Genomic DNA, 15510 nt, shown 5'->3' with positions numbered 1-15510 from the left:
TTGGCTGTTCCAATCACTGGGAAAGAACTCTCCGCCACCAGCAGTGTTCCATATGGTATTGTTTGAATCTAGAAACAAGGGTTAACTGGAATATTGAGGCTATAACTTGAAAAATTACTTCCAAAGAATAACTCCCCTAAGCTTTATTTTCCCCATCTTTCAAATGGGGATAATAATAATACCTAGCTTATAGGGTGTTTGTGAAGAACAAACATGACAACACTTGCAAAATAGTGGGCATGGCAATGGAGGAGGCAGCCCCAAGAAAACGTCTGTCGATACCGTGAGTGTTGCCAGACAAGTGCAAAGAAGCTTGGCATCTCACAGCTTATGTGGCTGATTTCTGAGCTTGGGACCAGTGCATTTCCTTCTGTCACAGTTTTCTGCCCTTAGGAACTTGTAGGGGCATGTTCCCCCAGCCCCCACCTCAATCAGAAGCCAAACTAGGGTTGGTGATAAAAGAAATTGCTGCTCCCAGTAAGCACAAACTTCCTAAAGTGGTGTCTTTTCAACACATTTTAATATATGATGACTTGAGATTTGTTCTATTTATGATGAAAAGATATTGGACAAAGCCGTGAGAAATATGTCATTGGAACACAATCAAAGCAGTCAGAGGATGAAGGCTTTCTTACATATTCACTCTCTCACCTACCTGTGCTGTGGGTCCTTGCCTCTCCCCACTCCCTCACTCACACAGTTACAGGAACTCGTCTGTCCTCTGCCTCCAGGTACTGGGGTCTCAGGTCCCCTTTCCTCCCCAGGCTCTTCTCAGGGTTGAGTCATGCTTTATTTGGAACCTAGGGCTATGTGAGCCCCCTCTCCCATAGTCATAGGAAATGAAGGTAAAATGAGGTGAAGGTGCTTAAAAGTCTTAATAAAAGTAAAAAAATGAAGCCTGTCAATAAGTGGTGCCTTTTTTGAATCTTCCAAGCATGGTGATAGACTGTGCTGCATCTGCCACATTTTCACCTTTGTGAGCAACACTTGCTAAATACATGGTTAGGCTCCCAGATGCATTCTGGGGCTATGAAACAGAGCTTGTATGATGCTTCATTTTTGTTTTTCCTGTTTTGAGCTAATTATTCCACTGTAAGGACACAGTGCATGCCTTTCAATCTAGGGAGTATTCTGTTTTCCCAGTGCCTCCCAAAGCGGTTTATCAGAAAAGCTGGGAGCCGGGTTGGTCAAACAATTATAGACCTTGCCCTTGAGGATAATTCACTGGATCTAGGGTGGAGCCTAGGGAAACCTATTTTCATCACCCATCCTGGAAGATTCTGATGGGGTCAGTTCATAGACCCGTGTTTAGGAACTGCTTTTTCAATTATACACACACACACACACTTTGTCTCTGTCTGTCTCTCTCTCTGTCCTGCTTTCCAGCAGATAATAAATCCCTCCACAGGATCAGAAGCTCAGGGCCTCCCTTTTCCAAAGGAGACAGCCCTCAAGAAGATTTTGAATGATAAGAAGCCAGGCCTGGTCAAATTCCCAAGGATGGAATTTAACAGTGACTGATTACTCATCATCGGCTATTTTAATGTTATAATAAAGATGAATGAGAACTTGGGAGACGATCTCTCTATAACTCACCTGTAGCAGTTAGTGCCCTGTTGGCCATGGGATAGGCTGCTGGGCCCTGAGAAGGGCACTTATTAGTTAATAAGTATGCACTGTGCTTATAGAGCGTTTTATTAAATGACAAAATCCTAAACATACAAGAGTCCTATTTTGTGGCCCATATGCCGACTAAATTCCCGATGAATTTAATAAGCAAATGGCAGCTCATTAAAATTACAGTAGTTTTGCAGAGAAAATAGCTCCCCAGAGGAGAAGAAGAAAACCACTAGGCTACTAAGTTGATAGTCATCCCACGAGCTCCCTTCCCTTGCCCAAAGCTCACCAGTGGAAGAAAATCAGCTGTTTTGAAAAATCTTTGCTCCCGCCTGGCTTGTCTTCCTCTGTCTGAAAGACACTGCTTGCTCTTCCTAATCAGTTCCCAGTCTTGCTGACCTGGAAGCAATGGAGATAATAAGAATTTTGTGTGCATTTTGCTTAATAAAGAAGACATATAATATTAATTGTTGGGGGAAAATGAGTTGTTTTTCCATTTTGATATAGAAACCTCAGCTTGCTTTCTAGGAGATGATATTGTAAAGCAATAATTGCTTACTTCTATTAAATTAGCAAACTGCAACCTTTTGTTTCTGTTAGAGGTTACTAGAATGTTTTCTTTGCCCTCAGAAAAAGCACTGTGCCGTGCAGACCAAAGAGGCAGTTTCTGAGCTCCTCTCTTTCCCCCCCTGTACGTTCTAAGTGCCCATATCATGCCCAGACAGGCTTAGGACACAGTTCTCACCGCCTTAGTGTTCACTCTTTGGAGATGGCATCTTGAAGATCTCTCTTCAGAGCACATCATCATGCAAGTATCCCTCATCCTGAGACATGGGAAGAGTCTTTAATGATGCCAGAGGTGAGAAGCCTTCCACTTCAGCTCCAGTATGTGCTTTGTGTTAAATATAGCATTCTAGAACCCTTGCCATTGCAGGTCCCTAAGGAGACCTCAGTCTTTGACAAATTATGCAAGGCACCAGAACAAAAAATACACTATATTAAATGATAGTATACTATACTGTACTATAGCTTATATCAGTGCTATCCAATGAAACTTTCTGTGATGATGAGAATGTTTTATATCTGTTCTATGTAATAGGCAGCTACATGTGGTTATGGAGCACTTGAAATGTGGCTAGTGTGACTGTGGAACTAAATTTTAAATTGATTATTTTTTTTAGAACTTCTTTTTTCTTCAGCAGCTTAAAGTTTACAGCAAAATTGAGAAGAGGTTATAAAGACTTCTCATGTACCCTCTGCCCCAACTCATGCACAGCCTCCCCCATTCTCAACATCTACCACCAGAGTGGGTCATTTGTTACAACTGATAAACCTCCCGTGACACATCATCAGTGCCCCAAGTACATGGTTTACATTAGAGTTCACTCTTGGTCTTATACATTCTGTAGGTTGGGAGAAATGTATAGGAAATATCCATCACTAATGGTATCCTATAGAATATTTCCACTACCCTAAACAATTCTCTGTGTCCTGCCTTCTCACCTGGTCTGCCTCCACCACTTCCACCATCTACTCACCACAGCCTCCAGCAGCCACTGATTTCCTTACAATTTCCATTGTCTTGCCTTTTCTGGAATCTCATAGATTTGGAGCCATATGGCATGCAGCCTCTCCAAATTGGCTTGTAAGGTGCATTTAAGTTTCCTCCATGTCTATTCATGGCTTGATAGCTCATTTCCTTTTGGTGCTGAATAATACTCCATTGTCTGGATGTGCCAGTGTATCTATTTACCTACTGAAGGATTTTGGTTGCTTCCAAGTTTAGGCAGTTATGAATAAAGCTGCTATAATATCTGAGTGCAAGTTTCTGTGTGGACATAAATTTTCAATTCCTTTGGGCAAAAGCCAAGGAATAAGATTGCTAGATCTTTTAATTTAATTTAATTATAATGAATTACAGTTTAAATTGAAATAGCCAGATGCACCTAGCGGCTACTGTATCAAGTAAGATGGTACACATACTAAAGCTTTTTCCAAAAGAATTTGAAACAAAGTAGGGCAAAACAGTAAAACTTAAAAAAGAGAGGTTAAAAGGATTAAGAAAAGCAAGAGTGAGGTCATTTGGAGCCAAGAATAAAGGCTCAAAGCGTATGCCAGAATCTACCTCCATTATGGATTGGCCCTGACTTGGGCTCTGTGTTTTCTATGAACATATGAAACATATGAAAGAGAAATCTCGTCAATTACCCACACGAGGATGCCGATCCCCCTCCTCCCCGCTGCAAGCAAACCATTTGTTTAGGAGAATTACAAAGTAATTGTAGTTCCAAGACCATCACTTCCACTCATCACTATGGGTGAGTGTGAATCATCAGACATATTTGGGAGCCTGACACCAGAAACTAAAAACTTGGACTTAATTATTTTCTGATTGAAATCAGCTTTCTGAAGAATGAGTAGAAGAAAATGACTTTTCTCCTCTGAGGCAACTTAATACAACATGGAGGCAAGGGTGGTGGGAACCAGTATAAATTTGGCACAAATTCAGTTCCCAGTCCTTTATGAGGTGCTATCATGTGCAGACCACAGTGATGTGCTGGGGATACAAAGTGAATAAAGTAGACAGGCAGGGAACCCATATGCATTAATTATACGGTCTTCATAAAGTGCTTTCAGAATTCAGAGTGGGGGCACCTGGCTTAACCTGGGTTGTCTGAGCGAGTGAGTGAACCTGAGGGATGATGTTAGGCAAGGGGAGGTGAGATACTATGTCCAAGTCTTTAAGAAGAATTAAGAGTTAAGACGCAGACAGAAGGAGAGTGATTCTAAACAGAGAGAAAAGCATCTCAAAGTGAGCAAAATCAGAGCAGCTCCAAGGGACTGGGCTAGAAAATGCAAAGTTGGAGAGGATGTAGGAAGGTGATGTCATCAGAGGCACCAAACTTTCTGAAGAAACAAATATGGCAGCGATGTGTGAGGTCTCAGTCTGCTCGGAGATGCGTACAACAATTCTTCTGACAATAAACGTACTCATAAGGGTCAAAAATAAGATGCATGTCACATACCTCGAGCTCATTCAGACACATGTAGGGGGAAACCGAGAGACTTAAGTTCAAGTAATATTGTTAATATTCTCCATCAAACGTGGGATCCAGGCCAGACAGAGTTTTCTGTAGTAAGTTTTCTTTTCCCTTGAACTTCAGTCTGTATAATAATGTTTTGAGCTGTCTGTTGAGAAACATTCTGTAGACTAGAAGCAACTGACATTTTGGTCTTGGAGTAACTGAGTATGTATGGCTACAATCTGAGGGGGATAGAAATGATTTTTTTCAGCGGCATATCTTTGTTGGAGAGATTATAAAGCCTGCTGCAAACGTGAAGTCACTAAGCCTTCCTCTTTGGATGGAAAAATGTGCTTGCATGGCCCATGTATAAATCAGTTTTCTTGCCTGAGATGGCAAAGAAACACTGAGATGAGAACTGAACTTCATAGGTTTGGAGAGATACACACCAGTCACGCACCAGGTGCTCCCTAAAGACTGGAGGCAAATACTGTCCACTCTAAGACACCACCAGTTATCTGGCCTCTGGGGCTCACTCTGGAATTCAGTGAGTATTTAGGAAATGCTCAGCACCAGACTGTGGGGCATAGTGAACAACAAGACAGAAACAGGTCTCTGCTCTCATGAAGCTCAAGTTCTGATTGGAGGATTTGACAATAATCAAATTAAGCGAAAGAATGTAAGATGGTGGTTGATGCCATAAGGCAATTTAACAGGGTCAAAAAACCGAGAATTACTCTACAGGGAAGGGTAGGGTGAGGTGTCTCTGCGAAAGGGACACTGGGCAGACTTGAATGAGAAGGAGGCAACCATGCCTCCAAGATCCAGAGGGAGGGAAAAACAAAGACTTTTAGGAAGGAGTGGGATTGGCAGGTTCACTGGGTGCTGTGGGGTGATTCAGGCTCTCAAGATTTCTGAGAGTTCTGAAAGAGCCTGTCCTAATTTGATCCCAGTTTCACTACATACATACTATATGATTTTGGGCATGTGACTTCACCTCTCTAAACTTTTCTTTTCTCTACAAAATGGGAATATTATACAATCTACCACAGGATGTTTCTTATAAGATAAAACTAGTAGAATATCTGACTAACAGTGAGCTTAAACAAGCATCAGTTCAGTTCAGTTCAGTCGCTCAGTTGTGTCCGACTCTTTGCGACCCCATGAATCGCAGCACGCCAGGCCTCCCTGTCCATCACCAACTCCTAGAGTTTACCCAAACTCACGTCCATCGAGTTGGTGATGCCATCCAGCCATCTCATCCTCTGTCATCCCCTTCTCCTCCTGCCCCTAATCCCTCCCAGCATCAGGGTCTTTTCCAATGAGTCAGCTCTTCGCATGAGGTGGCCAAAGTATTGGAGTTTCAGCTTCAGCATCAGTCCTTCCAGTGAACACCCAGGACTGATCTCCTTTAGGATAGACTGGTTGGATCTCCTTGCAGTCCAAGGGACTCTCAAGAGTTTTCTCCAACACCACAGTTCAATAGCTCTTCTTTAATAATTGGTTCAACAGAATTTTACTGAGAATCTACTATTTGTGCAGCCACTATGGAAACCATTATAGAGATTCCTCAAAAAATCAAAAATAGAACTACCATAGGATCTTGAAATGCCACTTCTGGGTATATATCCAAAGGAAATGAAATCATTATCTTGAAAATATGTCGGCACCTTGATGTTCACTGTAGCAGTGTTTATAATAACTAAGACATGAAAGCAACCTGAGTGTCCATCAATAGATGGATGGATCAAGAAAATGTGGTGTATGTATTTACTAGAATATTATCCACCCATTAAAAAGAAGGAAATCCTACTGATAACATGGATGGATCTTAAGGATATTATGCTAAGTGAAATAAATCAGATAGGGAAAGACAAATACTGTATGATCTTACTTATATGTGGAATTGAAAAAAACTCATAGAAACAGACTGGTTATTTACCCCAGGTCAGGGTGGGGTGGGATGGGAAGTGGGTAACATGGGTAAAGGTGATAAAAAGGTAAAACCTTTCAGTTTAAATGAATTAAGTCCTGGTGTAATGTGCAGCATGGTGACTATAGTTAACAATACATATAATTTATACAAAGATTACTAAGAAAGATCTTAAAAGTTCTCATCACACACAAAAAATATAGCTATATGAAATGATGGATGTTAACTAAACTCATTGTGATGACCATTTCACAATATATACATAAATCAAATCATTATGCTGAAAAAAATTATTATGTTGTATATCCTAGACTAATACAATGTTATATGTCAATTGTATCTTAATGAAACCGAGAAAAATAGTGAGAAAGAATTTTAAATTGAGTAATTATAAAACCCTGGGAGGGTTTTCTGTAAAATGAGACTAATATTAATTAGCCTGTCTACAAAAAAACAAGGTTCTGGAGGGGACAATATATGTGAAAACGAATTTCAAGTCAATAGGTGAAATAATAATGCAAGGACTTGTAAAATTGTAGTCAATGGCCTAGAAGAGTAGGTGGAGTTAACACATGGTTAACCTAGGCACGTGGAGGAAAAAAATAATAATTATTATTTCAGTATATTTTTTGAACGTCTGTTTACTATGTTTCAGTCTTTGTGCTGTGAACTTTTTGCCAGGGTACCTTCTACTGTGAGCTAGTCCTAACGTTTGGGGAAAGAGTTCCCTCTTTAGGCTATGACTTTAGGGTTGAAAGAAGACATATTCACAGGGGAGAGGCTCTTTATTGCCACATCACAGATGGTGTTTGTGAGCTAAATGTTGGGTTATTGTACCTCAAAACGTTTATTTTCCCAATAATAATTATTGTGTTCCTGTTCTATGTTAAGCGATATTTTAGGTACTGGAGACAAACAGAAAATAAAATAAAGTCCCTGGGCTCATGGATTTTACAGACTCTTAGCAAAGGGTTATCAATGTCAAACTTGATAGAGATTTCAACAGATAATCCTGGAAAGACATGAGATACACCTATTGTAACCTTTTTCTGGGCACAACAAACACCAGATGTTTGGAAGAAGGATTCCACTTGGCCACCAAAGTTTTCACCACTCTAAATCTGGAACCTAATTTTCAGGGTTCAACAGGTGGATAACATAGGAAATTGGAATGGTGATCTAAGCCATTGGCTCATTTTCTTGATCAAGGAGAAAATTCCATGGCAGCACATTGTGTATATGAAAGGAGCTTAAGTGTTGGAGTCAGGCAAACTTGGGTGTGAAGGCTGTTCTTAAGTCTTAAACCTTAGTTTTCTCCTCTGTAAAGTGGGGATAATATCTACCTGCATTTTTGAGCAAATTAAATGAGATAATATAAAGTTTCCAGCACAGTACCTGATATTGGCTTGCAATGAATGCCACTTTCTAGCGCTCTCCTTCCTTAGCCACGCATACCCCAACCACCAACACACATATAAGCTCAAAAAAGCAAATCTCAGCAATGAATTTGGCTCATGATTGAGCTCAATGATAAAAACTTTGTTAAGGCTAGAGATCTGAGGCGTCATATGTGGAATATATTATCCCAGGTGCCCACCACCTCCTGGTCTGAGATGAAGTCTTCTCAGTTTTAAAAAAGGGAGAATGATGGCTATTGACAACAATCACTTAGCTGGTTGAGAGGATTAAGTATGATAAATATATAAAAGTTGTAGCATAGTGCCTGGCACAAGGCAAACAAACATGCCTATTATTTATATGCAGATATTTTAGTCTCACCGCATAAGATTCCCAGACCAAACTGTCATTGTGGATTGGTCTCAGGAAAGAGTGCACACTCATGGACTGAGAAGCCTCTTGTCCTAAATAGGCAGACTCTAATCTCATTCGCTCTTGGGCACTGGCAGTATGCTGTCTCTTGGCAAATAAAGTCAAATAAAGTACAAATAAAACATCACTTTGGACATTGGACAGACAGCATGTAGGATTAAGTATGAAGAAACAGAAACTTACAGGGTGTTTTCTTCTAAGACACAAATGGGTAGAAAGTCAAAGAAAATGAGACTTTTACGAAAATTTCACATTTTGGTTTGCTAAATAGAAATTGGAAGGACTGATGCTGAAGTTTAATACTTTGGCCACCTGATGGGAAGAGCCAACTAATTGGAAAAGACCCTGATGCTGGGTAAAAGGAGTTGAAGGCAAAAGGAGTTGGGGCGGCAGAGGATGAGATGGTTAGATAGAATTATTGACTCAGTGGACATAAATTTGCACAAACTCTGGGAGATAGTGGAGGACAGAGGATTGGTGTGCTGCAATTCATGGAATCGCAAAGAGCTGGACACTGTTTACCAACTGAACAAAAACGACAACAAATAGAGAATACTAAAAGTATGAGTAGCATTATGCTTGGAAAATCATCCCCAAAGTATAAGTTTTACGTACATATATTCATTCAACAAATATTTATTAACAGCCAGTATTTTCAGGACAATATTTTCTGACTTTTATTCTAGGATCGCAGGCACCCATTTCATTGTGTTTCTTGTGTACTCATCCCTAGCTTATTCTGAAGGTGTAGCTAAAACTTCATCTAACAACAAAAAAGTCAGCATATTAATAAGAAATGCATGCCTTTTCTTTTGATTAAACTTCACATTTTAATTAGTAACTCTCAGGACAATGCAGTGGACATTACTGTCAACATAATAATATAATAGGTGATCCAGAAAGACCTTGGCCAAATTTGTTCCAATTGTACAGTAGGAAGAAGACAGCTTAGGCTTTGCCAGAGTTAGCAGTTCCCAAACCCTTCAGGAAAGGACAGAATCTAGTCTGAACACGAATTTACATATATATATATATATAAAAATTTTATATATACAAATATATGTATAAATATGCATATATAAAATATATATGTATATATCTCAGTTTTGACTTCTGATACGTATGATAATGATAGGATTATAACCCAAGGGATAAAATACCCAAGATTTCACATTGATATAAATACATGATTAAATCAATAAATACATGAGAATGAAGGGAAAACTCTTCCTCGGTGAGGAATTCCAAATAATAAATACAGAAGGAATGAGAGAAAAAGAAAATCCCATTAGAACACCACAGGAATAGCTGTTGCAGGCAACATCCATTGAGGAATTCTAAAAATAGTGGATGAGACTTCACAGAGAATTTTGTGTAGCCTCAAAGTATATTCTTCAAAATGTTTGTTTATTTCTGTGGCAGTTTTAACATGTGTTTGCAAATTCTTAGATTCTCTCCCCTCCAGGAACTGGAATTTAATTTGTTTCCCCTTGAATGTTGTCTGGACTTAGTGAACTGCCTCTAATGAGAAGGGAAAATTAGTAACATTTCCTTGAAGTGTTAACACTACTTTAATCAAGTGATCAAGGTCAACATTACCACTGATAAGACATGTGCAGGGGACACATCACCCCTGTGGTCTTCCTTCCAAAAACCTCTAACTCAGCCGAATCCTGAGAAAGCATCAGGCAAACTCAAAATTGATGGACTCACAACAAAATGTCTGACTTGTCCTATTCGAACATGTCAAGGTCTTGGAATACGAGGAAAGACTGAGAGACCATCAAACACCAGAGAAGATAACTACAATAATGTGGTTCTCTGGATGGGATCCTGGAACTGAAAAGGGGCAAAGACCAGAGAAATCTCAATGAAGACTACAGTTTAGTTAGTAGTTCTGTGTGTGCCTGCTAAGTTGCTTCATTTGTGTCCTATGCTTTGTGGCCCTATGAACTGTAGCCCGCCAGGCTCCTCTGTCCATGGGATTCTCCAGACAAGAATACTGGAGTGGCTTTCCATGCCCTTCTCCAGGGGGATCTTCCCAACCCAGGGATCCAACCCTGGTGTTTCTTACATCTCCTGCATTGGCAGGCCAGCTCTTTGCCACTAGCCCCTGATAGTATTGTACCAAGGCCAATGTCCGAGTTTTGATAATTGTGCCATGGTTATGTAAGATATTGACATTAAGAGAAGCTGGGTGAAGGACAAATGGGAACTTTCCTCCGTGACACTTCCACAGTCTTTCCTGTCTTTTATGACTTTTGAAGAGTACTGGCAGGTTATTTTGTAGAATATTTCTGGATTTGGATTTTTCTGAATTTGATTTTATCTGATGTTTTATGCTTTTCTGATCATATATACATTGCTCTTGTTGTAAACAAAAAAACCGCATAATTCAAATAAAAATATTTTCTCCATGGACAACACCTGGGCTGTGTTTTCTGACGTTAAACACACTCCTTTGTCAGGAATTAATTTTTATATATTAAGGCTTTTCTAAGGCTCTGAATGTGGGCTTTGTGTTTTTTTGGTTCCATCTTTGGTGGAAATGAAGAACCATTTTAAGTCTAGTCCCTTTCACAGGATTCAAGCTGACAGCACAGGAGCAGGTTGCTTCCCTCGGTGTGGGAGGGGAGCACCTGGAGTGGCAGGGCCTCTCTTTGACCCATGCAAATGTGCCTCCAGGGTTGTTGAAATGAGGGCAGCCTCCTCAACCCAAGGTTCTGGCACACCCACCCAAGCACCCTTTCTCCCTTCTGTTGCCAGCCCTTAGGTGCCGACCTCTTCAGGTCTCTGCCTGTCAGACGCTTGCCTTTGGCCTGGTCTCACCCTCTCATTCCCTTTATAATAAAGGGAGTGGAGACTGTCGGCATCTCCAAATGCTCTCTCTGCCTTTTGAAGCTTGGAGAGACTCTTTGCACTGGCATAAATCAAAGGCGAGGGAGCTTATTCATTTAGCTCGTCAGAAAAATCCCACTGTCATCATGTCACATACAGGAGTTTATTCTTTTAATAGCTTTATTCTTTTCCTGTTAAGAAAGGAATTGTTCCAGGGCACTCATTCCATCGTGTATATTAGCCATTTCATTTTTCACAGAAGGGAAAAAAAGCCTTTCCACACATGATTAATACTGCCGTTGAATACCAGAGGAGCCGACCATGTGCTGGCTTTGGGCCATCCATCAGCAATTTAGCATCTGTAATCTAGCCACAGTGAGTCACTGTGAACATCATGAACAAATCATGGCTGCTCCATGGTCAGAGTAGTTTACAGACCTCATGTGAGCAGAGCATGCATTTTCCCTTGGGATTTGAACAAGAGGATGATCTAAAGGAAGGAAAGCCACATATGAAAAGAGGACCCACAGATTTTTGTCTTTAAAACCTTTGTATTAGATTCTTGCCAATGGGAGTTCAAAGCCTGGTCCTCACCCCTCTAGTGAAGTCTGAGGCTCATTTTTTTTTTTTTGGAAAGAGGGCATAAGCTTGTCAGAATGGTGTTGTTTGCTGAATCTCAACAGTGGCATTAACATTCTTTTATTTTTTTTCTCTCCCACGGGTCTCAGTTGTGAGGGTACACAATTCTTGCCGTAACGCTCCATGTAGATCCCTTCTATCAGATGCTCAGGCCTGGTGAAAATAGCACAGTGTGTCTCTGAGTCAGTGGACTGGGTTCGAGTCTCCACTTGCACCTTAGCATTTGTCTCTGGATGAGCCACTTGCCCTCTCTGGCCTTCCAATTTCTCTGGGTTGTTAATTTCCACTGCACAGGACTGTGGGAGACACCATGGAGCAGGGCTCATGTTTGTGCTGGTGCCTGACGCATAGTAGGTCCTCTCAGAACATATGTTTCTGCTCTTTCCTTCCTCTTTCCTCTCCAAAGAGAACAAGGTGTCTTGCCAGGATTAACCAATCAAGACAACTTTTCTGGAAGTTAGTTGAAGGGCAGATCCTTTAGGAGAACACGAACAGCTTTATAAATTGCCTTCAAAAGTCGCACCAAATCCTTCAGTCAGTTTTAAAGGAACTGTTTACCGCTGCATATGGCAGTCATTATTTGGAATAATAAACCCTCTGAGAATCTGAACATTCGTGGGCCAACAGATGGGTCAACCTGCTTCACAATTTAACAAAGTAATTTATTTCAATCACTTGGACAGCGCATGTGAAGATTACTAATTCAGTTCACAAGCGAAAGGAGCAAACATGAGGATGGGGCTGAATTGTGCAGCCATTATGGAAATGCACACCTGCTCAATTGGTTCTGAGACTGTCTTCATTTCGATTAGTGTTTCCTTTTCTTTGAAGGTGTGTATTAAATTGCTGTGGATTCTTCTGCTGAAACTCATGTGCTAATTGGTGTCAGGATGAGATAAAGATCTCACTGAAAATTTATACTGTAGCGTAGGTAAAATTAAGGTCGTCAAAGTTGGCTTTGGGAAGTAAAACAGGTGTATCAGAAGTATATTCTTATAATAATTGGGCAATGTGTTTTCTTTTTTCTTGAAACTGTCTTCCTAGGACTTAAGGGGAAGGGAAAGGCCGGGATCTTCTGTCCCTCATCTTCAAATTTGTTTCAGTCACTCACATCTTGACCTCATGTGACTCTCTCCATCCATTTTCTCTCAGGAGCCAAAGGGAGTGAGGAATAGAAAAGGTGGTTAGAGAGATTCTTGGCAGAAGTTTGTATGGTGTTCAAAAATGGGATTCGAGTTGTTAAAAAGAACTGGGGCAGAATCCCCCTCATCTTCCCATCTCTTCACCCTGCATCTCAATACTGAATTGAACAGAACTTCCATGTCAGGAAGCTGCACACAGAAGACGGAGCTGGTTTGAGTTCAAGAACTGCCAGATATTATGTAAGGTTGCTAATGCTGCAAGACTGTGTTGTTGCAATTTTTGAAAGAGAATTTCTTTCTTCTATATGGTCTTTTTCCACTTTGATGTCTGTAGTTATTACTTCGATATAGATGACTTCCCTTCTCCTCACCAGCCCTCCTCAAATGTTTATGAAGTTGCCTTTGTCTCTGTCAGAGGTCAGGCCGACTTACTGAGATTCTAATCCCATGCCATCCCTCAGGTAGTGGGGATGTGGGTGAAGGGACAGCAATTATAGTTAAGTGGTGAGATTGCTATGATTGGTGGTAAGAGCAGGTTATGAGCGGACCCTCTAGTCAGAGCTATTAAAAGACACTCCTATTTTTTTTTTAAGTTTCCCTGTATATTAGGACAGTGAATAAATATCCCAATAGGGTTGCAAAATTGTGATATACTTTTAAAGTTTATATTTATTAAATTTTCAACACCCAACAAATTCAAGGACTGTATATATAAACTCACTTAGAGGCAATGCCAGAAGTCTCAGTGTGAGAAATTTCATGAATATGAGGCCTGGGCCACGTGGTCCTCCTTCCTTCCCTCCCCACTCTCTCCACCCGCCCTAACAGCTCTACATTCCCTGCTCCCTGTTCAAACCATTTAGATGTCCCACATTCCCAACCCTCTACCCTGCCTTTTCCAAGAACTGCAAGCTCAAAACATCTCAAACCACATTTTGTTTTACTTTTTGTTTTGACTTAAAAAAAAAACATTTTATTTTGTATTGGAGTATAGCTGATCAACACTGTTGTGATAATTTCAGGGGGATAGCAAAGGGATTCAGCCATACATATACAAGTATCCATTCTCTCTCAAACTCCCCTCCCATCCAGGCTGCCACGTAACATTGAGCAAAGTTCTTGTGCTACACAGTAGGTTCTTGTTTGTTATCCATTTTAAATATAGCAGATTGTACATGTGGATCCCAAACTCCCTAACTATCCCATCCCCCCATCCTTCCCCCCTGGCAACCATAAGTTTATTCTCTAAGTCTGTGAGTCTGGTCTCAAACTCAACTTTCCAGCTTTCCCTCAATCAACAAATGCGTTCTTCTTCCCAAAGTTCCTCTTCCCAGGAATGGGAGCAGTAGCCCTCCTAGCCCGCCTCCTTGGTCATCGTTCCTTAAAAATCTGACCAGTTATCAAGAGATGTAGGCTTTTCCTCTGCCTTGTGCTCCACCTTCTCCTGCCCTGTCCGTTGCCTCAGGTAGGGCCCTGATGCCATCCACCTGCATTGATGTCAGGCCTGGCAGAGGCCTCTCCTCCTCCAACCTCTCTCATATACTCTGCGTTATCTGCCCACTTGGCAGATTGGTCCTCCTGGTACCAGACCTCCCCCAGCTCCTTAGCACCTCCAGAATTAAATGGAAACTTGTCAGCCTGAGACTCAAAGCCCTTTGTAGAATACAGTCATAATCTCGCTTTCCATTCCTATTGCTTACCCCTCCCTTTAGTCACTTTACGTGTAAGATAAACAAGAGTACTAGCTATTCCTTGAATGCATGTTCGCCTTTTCACCTCTGAGCATTGCAGATGCTGTTCCTCTGCCTGTAGGGCTGTTGTTGAAACACTGCAGTTGAAACTCTATCCTCCCTTTAAAGTCCACTTCAAATGCTTCAGGAAATCTTCCCCCCCTTCTCCCTACCCTTCCGGAGCCAGATGCGTGTTCCTCTCTTTTGAACACTAGTTGCTCTTTGATTCTCTAACTGTCTTACGGAATTTATCTTTCTCTAACTTGCACTCAGATCAATCCCATTCCACAAGTGTGTGTGTGCTCAGTCACTCAGTTGTGTCTGATTCTTTGCTACCCCATGGACTGTAGCCTGCCAGTCTCCTCTGTCCTTGGGATTTTCCAGGCAAGAAAGCTGGAATGGGTTGCCATTTCCCACTCCAATGGACCTTCCTGACCCAGCGATTGAACCTGTGTCTGCTGCATCTCCTGAATTGGCAAGCAGATTCTTTGTCACTGTGCCACTTGGGAAGCCCCCACAAGTGTATAAGAAACACCTATTTGGAGCCAGAGTCCACGGTGTGTGCTGTGGACAAACAAGATAAACAGGGTCTCTTTCCTGATGGATTTTATCATCTCAGGGAAGAGGCTGATAAGTAAATGTGCAAGTACCATAAGATAATGAAGTTGGATCCTATTTGGTGGTACCTCAGAGAAGAGCTGCTCACAAGAGCTGGGCAGAAAAAGGAGGCACAGGGTAGGGAAGGAGGGACCCTCAGA

The 15510-nt window shown here is 41.2% G+C and overlaps 1 long non-coding RNA gene across 2 annotated transcripts in view; it reads right to left on the bottom strand.

Annotated features, from left to right (window-relative positions):
• Positions 1–15510, bottom strand: part of LOC113891382 — a 452058-nt gene that overhangs the window by 32987 nt on the left and 403561 nt on the right. For both annotated transcript variants that reach the window (XR_003510736.1, XR_003510737.1), the window contains one exon: positions 1907–2016. This is a non-coding gene — a long non-coding RNA (uncharacterized LOC113891382). The remainder of the gene's footprint in view (positions 1–1906; positions 2017–15510) is intronic.

Source organism: Bos indicus x Bos taurus, chromosome 4 (assembly GCF_003369695.1).
Source record: "Bos indicus x Bos taurus breed Angus x Brahman F1 hybrid chromosome 4, Bos_hybrid_MaternalHap_v2.0, whole genome shotgun sequence".
NCBI lineage: Eukaryota > Metazoa > Chordata > Mammalia > Artiodactyla > Bovidae > Bos > Bos indicus x Bos taurus.
The sequence above is the reverse complement of the archived record's forward strand: the minus strand, read 5'-3'. Positions and strand labels throughout refer to the sequence as shown.